Raw genomic sequence first — 8,302 nt, forward strand, 5'->3', positions numbered from 1 at the left:
TCACAGTATCAAGGTCAGAGTTGCTCACCTGGGTTGGCCCCCACCTGCCGCCCCAATCCCCTCTCTGATTATGCCTCTACCAGCTCTCTCAGCTCTGGCCATGCAGGTCTCCAGGTCTTTTGTCATTTTCCTGCTACCACAGAGCCTTAATATAGTAAATTGTATTATTTTTTTCAATTGTTTATTCCCACTTGTAAGGGAAATGGCTGCACTTCAGTCAGGAGTAGGCCAGGGCAGCCTTTTGGTGCAGCATGACTCAGCAGGTTTGGAGTGCGGGCACGCAACCCCTCCACATATTATGTAACCATTCCATGTGAGGTGCATTAGGTAATCACCCATGTAAGCTTGTGCTTGGCTTGGAGCCACTATTGTCAGTAAAAAGTATAATTACCCTGCTAATGCTATACTTATGGCTTGCATCCAGGCTCTCCTGTGCCCAGAGAGAGAATAAAGCCATGTTGAAACTGTCCACAATTCCTCAAGTGTTTTTCCAGCTACCCGCCACTCGCCTGACTCCCTTTGGACCTCAGTTAGAACCTGACATTTGGCGTCATGAACAGATCCTGAGGTGAGTGAGCCTTTGATCCCCACAGACTCCGGGTTGGCCATGTGGCTGCAACATGGGTTGTGGTACCCAGCAGCAGCTATGCTGCTCAGATGAGCTCTGGTGGAAACCTGGGCAGCAGTAGATGGGTCCTCCATGAGCATGGAGAAGGCGCTTATGCAGCTGGAAGCACAGAGCACCAAGAGGGAGTGAGCTTTTGCTGGCAGAGTTGGATGGCATTTTTGACTGTGCTACGAGAAGTACACACCAAGTCCCTGAGGGGTAAAGCACAGGTAAGGGCCCTCCAGGCACAGATCGGGCACCTGGAGGCCCAGCTACACAGCTCAGAGAAAGAGTTAGAAGCTGCCATGAATGAGAAACTCCAGGAGCAGGCAGGATGCTTGGAGGCTCAGCTATAGAGCTTGGAAAAGGAATTAGAGGCTGCTGTGAATGCAGGCCTGGGTCCATCATCTTGGCCGGAGACTCCTCACTTGGTCTGATACAAAGGAGGAAGAACCCCCATTGCGGGCTCTCCCAGTGGTCCATCAGAAGGTAGATCACGAACAGCCATTGAGGCCACAAGGGCATGCTCAGGGGAGTCCCTGAGCTGTAATACGAAATACTTTATATACTGCCTATACCCCAACTGAGTTGCAGGAATTAGGCAAGCAGTGTCGCCTGTATCCAGGGGAACCTCTGTCCACCTGGATGCTTCATTTGCGGGACGAGGGAGCAGATAATATCTCCTGTTCCGCCTCTGAGGTGGAAAAGCTGGCCTCTGTCATGACTCACCCCTCCCATCAGCAGTTGCAGGTGAGCAGGCAGTTGGTGCAAGGGCAAGGTGACCACACCCTGATTGAGTGGCTGTGGGCAGCCATACAGACTGCAGATCGATGCCAATGAAATACCCAAAACCATGAGTAAATGGCAGTTGTATGTTGATTTGGTGCAAGTCATCTGGGAGATGGGTATGCGGCAGGCTGTTTGACCTAAATACCCAGGAGCCAGATGATGAATGTTTCACCTCCCACATGAGGGATCTTGTGTTGCGTTCTGTGCCCCCGAGTGCCTTTAGCTCCCTAGCTGCTGTCCTCACTCCAGACGTAGGGCACCGCATACGTGGAGTGACCACTGCTATGGTGGCTCTCGGGGAAGCAGAAGGCTGCCAGTGGGACCAAGGGGTCTGCGCCATACAAAAGGGGAAGATGCCCTGCCTTCCGGGGGCACCCCATGGGAGAAAAGGGGGCTCCAATGAATGACACACTCACGTATGTGGGTAGATTTTATTTTGGCCAGGGTTGACCAAAAGAAAATCGATAAGCAGACCAATGAAGTTCTCTTAACTTTCTGGAGACAGTTATCTCTGAAGCAGCAATTCCAGAAAATGCCCAAGGGGGATAAGGATATTGCTGCACGACCAGGTCCCACCCAGGCATTTCAGCTCAAAAACTACTTGCTGCAGCCGGGCAGAAATCTAGAGCCTTTTCTGTTTGATTAGGGAACTGGCAGAGGCACCCAGCTTGGGGGGAAATCAGATGACTGGAGGCCACATATGTAATTAGGGATCCACTAGTCCCCCACAAAAGTGTAGTGGGTGCTGGCACTGCTGGATACTGGTGCAGATTGCAGCCTTGTTTATGGGAACGTGGATAAGTTTCCTGGCAAACCTGCTTACACTGACAGTTATGGAGGCCGGTCAGTGAAAGTGAAACCTGTATCTCTGTACCTCGGCATTGGCCACTTGGCTCCCCATTTATATGCTATGTATGTCTCTCCCATTCCAGAATACATTCTGGGGGTGGACATTTTACATGGCCTGGTGTTACAAACCATGGCCAGGGAATTCAGACACCAAGTGCATGTGGTGAAGCTGGTGCTGTGCAGACATACACATCACTAGCCTCAGGTCCTGCCACAACCCCAACGAGTTACTTCCACTCATCAATACCATTTGCCAGGTGGGCATACAGAGATAACTGAGACAACTAAAAAGCTGGAGGAGGTGCAGATAGTGCGTGGCACCCACAGCCTCTACAATTCTCCAGTGTGGCCAGTTGGAAAGCCTGTTGGAACTTGGCAGATGACAATGGACTATCGAGAACTGAATAAAGTAACACCCTCTTTGCATGCAGCTGTACCATCAATCATGGATTTGATGGACCATTTGACAATGGATTTGGGACAGCACCACTATGTAGCGGACTTGACCAATGCATTTTTCTCCATAGACATCACTCCAGAGAGCCAGGAACAGTTCACCTTCACGTGGGATAGGCAACAATGGACTTTTAGTGTTGCTGCAGGGCTATGAGCATAGCCCTATCAAATGTCATGGTCTAGTTGCCACAGATTTAGCCACGTGGCAATGTCCAGAATGGGTCCACCTATTCCATTATATTGATGATATTATGTTAACTTCTGATTCTCTTGCAGATTTAGAAGCAGTGGCACCCTTCTTGTGGCAACATTTGGCTGCATGTGGTTGGGCCATCGACAAATCCAAGGTCCAAGGGCCTGGATTATCTGTGAGATTCCTGGGAGTTAACTGATCAGGTAAGACAAAGGCCATCCCAGAGGCTATCGTTGATAAGATTCAGGCCCTGGTGTGTGATGTTCCCCTTCCCGTGTCCATGTGTTCTCATTGTTCAATTCCCACCTATGAGTGAGAACCTGCAGTGTTTGGTTTTTTGTCCTTGCGACAGTTTGCTGAGAATGATGGTTTCCAGCTTCATCCATGTCCCTATAAACGACATGAACTCATTATTTTTTATGGCTGCATAGTATTCCATGGTGTATATGTGCCACATTTTCTTAATCCAGTCTATCATTGTTGGGTTGGGGGGAGGGATAGTATTAGGAGATATACCTAATGCTAAATGACGAGTTAATGGGTGCAGCACACCAACATGGCACATGTATACATATGTAACAAACCTGCACGTTGTGCACATGTACCCTAAAACTTAAAGTATAATAAAATAAATAAATAAAATAAAGTAGATTCAGGCATATCCCTGGCCCACCATGGTGAAGTAGCTGCAAACTTTTGTGGGCCTCCTGGGATATTGGCAGGTATTTGTGCCCCATTTAGCTCAAATGATAAAACTGTTGCATCGGTTAACAAAGAAGGGAGCTACCTGGGACTGGGATGATGCCACTTAGGCTGCCTTCCTGGCAGCCACGTGGGCTATTCAGCAGGCACAAGCCCTACTAGTAGTTGACCAGGGGTGGCCATTTGAGCTGGACATGCATGTGACCACAGATGGTTCTGAGTGGGACCTGTGGGACTGCATGGAGTGCTTGAGAACTCCAGTAGGCTTTTGGTACCAACTGTGGAAGGGAGTTGAGCTCCAGTATTCCTTGATAGAGAAACAGCTAACAGCTATATATGCCACCCTTCAGGCTTGTGAAATTATGACAGGACAGGCTGCAGTCATCATGTGGACAACTTACCCGATAGTGGGATAGGTGCAATCACGGATAATGACCCCCCAGACTGGGACAGCACAGACATCCGCTTTAACAAAGTGGGGCATCTACTTGGAGCAGCAGAGTACACTGAGTACACGTGTCTTAGCAGCAGAGTTGCAAGAGGTCTTGGGGCCTGTAGTCCTACTGCAAGATAAGGCCATAAGCACCCCTAGACCCTGAGCCTTCACTGTTTAAGGAAGGGCATTCCCCCATTCCCGATGGGGCATGGTACACAGATGGATCTAGCCAAGGTGCTGTTGCTGCCTGGACAGCTGTTTCGGTCCAACATAGTACTGATACCATATGGTTTGAAACCAGGTGTGGACAAAGTAGCCAATGGGCTGAACTCAGAGCAATGTGGATGGTGATCACCAAGGAGGTGACACCTGTGGTAATCTGTACTGCTAGCTGGGCAGTCTATTGAGGCTTAACCTTGTTGTTAACTACATGGAAAATAGAGAAGTGGCTAGTCGGCCACTGACCCATTTGGGGCCAAGCCATGTGGCAAGACCTCTGGGAAATGGGTCATCAGAAAAAGATAACTAGTTATCATGTGTCAGACCATATGCCTTTTGCCACCCCTGGCAACGATGAGGCAGATGCCTTGGCCAAGATCCGATGGTTAGAGTCGGCACCTACATGAGATGTGGCCTTGTCTCTACACTGGAAACTGGGACACGTCGGGGGTAAACTGATGCAACAGGTCAGTAAGCATTGGGGTCTGTCCCTGTCCACACAAGACATTTGGGAGGCTTGTCAGAAATGCCCAGCATATGCTCAGGCATACCCTAAACAGAGGCAGCTGCCCAGTGTTACACAGGTAATGACAGGGCAAGTGTCCTTGACTAGGTGGCAAGCAGACTACATCAGGCCACTGCCAAAGTTGCAAGAGTATACACATACACTAATAGCTGTGGGCATGGCCACAGGCCTGTTATTCACCTACCCTTGTAGGGTGGCCGACCAACGGAACACCATCTGGGCCCTGCAACACTTATGTGCCCTGTATGGTTATCCTCTGGCCATTGAGAGTGATAGAGGAGCATATTTCACTGGACAACAGGTACAACGATGGGCACAACCAATGGACATAAAGTGGGGATTCCGTGTGCCATACAACCTGCAAGCTGTGGGTATGATTGAACGATATAATGAGCTCTTGAAGAATAGGTTATGCTTGCATGTCACAGCCCCATCTTTTTGGGGCCGAAGTTCAAGGTTGGACCTGGTGCTCCAAACCTTGAATGAACAGCCACGGAAATGTGGCTGGTCCAGCCCGGGTGAAGGCTTTGTTACACTGGGCTGCCCACCCCGCAACCACAGTTGCAGATACACACCAAGAATTACCTGCTCCAACCAGGTATGGGGATAAATGGAAACCTGTTGTTGCCTGCCCCTGTTGCCTGCCCCAACAGCCGCTGAAAGCAGGGGAACAGAAATTCTGGCTTTGGCCATGGACCCTCCAAGACCCCACCGCCAGTGGTTGGCCATCATAGCTCTCTGTGGGGAGGGCCTACATTATGACTTGCATGTCACTCCTTGGGTGTTCAATACATGGCCCCTGCAGTTGACTGTTCATAGAGAAATGGCCAGGGAAGGAACCCTTCTCCAGGGGACATATGTACTGTCTGTGTGGCCTATCATGAGCTTCCCTGTGACTTTGGCACAGATACAAGACTCAAAGGAACCATAGGGAGCTGATAAAGTGTGGCACCATTTCCCAGGGCAAAAGCCCCTGGCATCTGCATTGTTATCCAGAGATGAAAGGTTAGACTGTATTTTGCCTGAGGGACGTGAATTAACTCTGTTCGTACCTGTGCCTGCTCTGTCATTTCGACCGTAGGTTAACATGCTCCAACTGCATTGTGGACTGGGCCCACACCTTCACTGAGGTGACCAATGTTTCCAAATGTTGGATCTGCACCATCCTTCCAGGAGCAGCTGCAGATGGCTTGCCTTGGCACATACATTCAGCATCTGCAGAGAACTGGACATGGCTGGAGACTTTGAGTCCCATGGCCGACACCTGGAATGTGACAGGGCAAGCTGCAGACAAAGGATGCCACAAGATCCACAGCATGCGTGCCCCCTGTCTTGCCTGTAGCATTTATGATGGGAGGGGCTGGCTAGTGGGGAAATATGTAGTACCCCCAGCTCAGGGACGGCAGTGCATAGAGCAACACTGGGGTAACACCACTGTGGGATGGCTACCCTGCAGGGCCTGTGTAAACATATCACATGTCACCACACCGAAGGTATGGTGGAACATGCGGCCCCACCCAAGGTCAGGCCCTGATGGATTTTATGACCCCTGGGAGTTTATGGGTCGTTGAGGACACAGGGTGTCCTTACCTACCAGCAGACTGGCCTGGACGTTGTACCTGAGTTTGGCCTTATGTACCTGGCACTGTTCCCCCTGCTTTGCCCAGATGCCAGAATAACTGGGAGGTGCTATGCTCTCACTTTTTGTGAGTGCGACAAGGCCCCTGGTGGTTCTTCACCTTGGAAGTGACTATCCCTGGAGTGGGTGTCATAACTGTAAAAGCAGAAGTTACTGCTTTTGCAGAGCACACCGCTCAGGCTCTGAATCACACCCGAGGGGCCCTCCTCCTGTTAATGGATGCAGTTGATCAGATCAGAAAGGTGGTGTTGCAAAACCAAATGGCCTTAGACATAGTAACTGCTGCCCAAGGAGGCATCTGTGCCCTTTTAGGAACACAATATTGTACCTTTATCCCTGACAGTCAGCAGAACATAACAGCAGCCCTTCAAGGGGTCTCATGGGAGAATAAGTTTCTAGGGAGCCTTACTGATGACCCCCTGCAGAGACAGAGGGGCCTCCCTAGGCTCTGGCCTATGCTGGGCCCCAATAGTTATAAATAGCATAACTGGGATCCTAGTAGCTGTTGCTCTCTGTATTGTTGTTGTGGGTTATAGATTCAGGGCTCTGCCCTATAGGCACATGTCTCTGCCTGGAGGACACTCTTGGCCTAGGGAGTGGAGGGTAAGGGAAATGGCTGCACTTTAGTCAGGAATAAGCTGGGGCAGCCTTCCAAAGCAGCATAACTCAGTGGGTTTGGAGCACAGGTGCACAGCCCTGCACATTATGTAAGCACACCATGTGAGGTGCATTAGGTGATCACACACATGCGCTCATGCTTTGCTCAGAACCACTATTGTCTGTAAAAAGTATAATTACCCTGCTAAAGCTGTACATATGGCTCACCCCCAGGCTCACTCATGCCCAGACTCACTCGCACTTAGAGAGTAAAGCCATGTCAAAACCGTCTATGATTCCTTGAGTGCTTCTCCAGCTACCCACCACTCACCCCACCAACTCCCCTTGGACCCCAGTTAGAACCTGACAACACCCCTTTCCATGTAAGAGGAGTGCATTCCTGCCCACTGCCATGCAGCTTTCTATGTCCCCAGTGGGAGGCCCTTGCATCCCTGTCCCATCGGCTTTCGGCTTTGACCAAAGGAACAAAAGCAGACATGACAGAGGCCACATCCAAGTAGAAACTCTAAGAGGCAGAACAAGTGTCCACAGTACTCCTGGTCTTTCTTTCTGCTATGAGAATAGCATATCCCACTTAGGAAGCTGTTCCTTCAGCTTAAGTCCCTGAATGGGAAACTGCTGCAGCCGAAGAGAGCTTCAATCAATGCATAGCCTCCTTTTAATAAACCTTGTGGTAGAAATTTCTCAGATTTGGAGATCATTTGTTACTGCAACAATACTGACCACTACACAGGGTGCATGATGTTTCTCTATCTGGAACAACCTGATGCCAACCCAACTCCTTTGCATCATTAACTCCATCCCAGTTCTAATCTGACTCTTTGACCTGGACAAATCTCTTCACGTGCTTTCACAGCCCTGGGTATCTTTCCTCCTTAGTATTTATCCCAACTGTCATTTCACCACTTGTATGTGATTATTCAATCAATATCTGCTGTGGTGTAAACTCCTAGAGTCAGCACTTTGCCCAAAACCACACAGCTGAAAGCTGGTGGAGCCAAGGACTTGAATTCCAGCAGTCTGGTACCAAAGTCTGTATTTGTAACCACTAGACTAGGCTGCCATTAATTTCATCTGATGAACGGTACAATCAGAGACCAGGTGATAATTATTGGGGAAAAAGAAAAAAGTTGTGATCTGCACAGGTGAGTCAAGGAAACAATTCTTTATTGCATACACAAAATCACCTGAGCTTCCAATGAGACGGGGATGAGCAGCCTCAAGACAGCATGTCTTCTTGGGTAAATATAGGTTTAAGGATAGATTTC

At 49.5% G+C, this 8,302-nt stretch overlaps 1 long non-coding RNA gene across 2 annotated transcripts; it reads left to right on the top strand.

Moving 5' to 3' along the window:
- Positions 1-394: 394 nt before the first annotated feature.
- On the top strand, positions 395-7,714 carry LOC100583624. 2 transcript variants are annotated; one of them, XR_122013.2, is made up of 3 exons: positions 395-568; positions 2,978-3,097; positions 5,685-7,714. It is a non-coding gene; the product is annotated as an uncharacterized LOC100583624 (long non-coding RNA). The 2 variants fall into 2 exon arrangements; XR_004032295.1 differs by having other exon boundaries at positions 5,859-7,714.
- Positions 7,715-8,302: the final 588 nt, after the last annotated feature.

The sequence above is a fragment of the Nomascus leucogenys genome, chromosome 2, assembly GCF_006542625.1.
Source record: "Nomascus leucogenys isolate Asia chromosome 2, Asia_NLE_v1, whole genome shotgun sequence".
NCBI lineage: Eukaryota > Metazoa > Chordata > Mammalia > Primates > Hylobatidae > Nomascus > Nomascus leucogenys.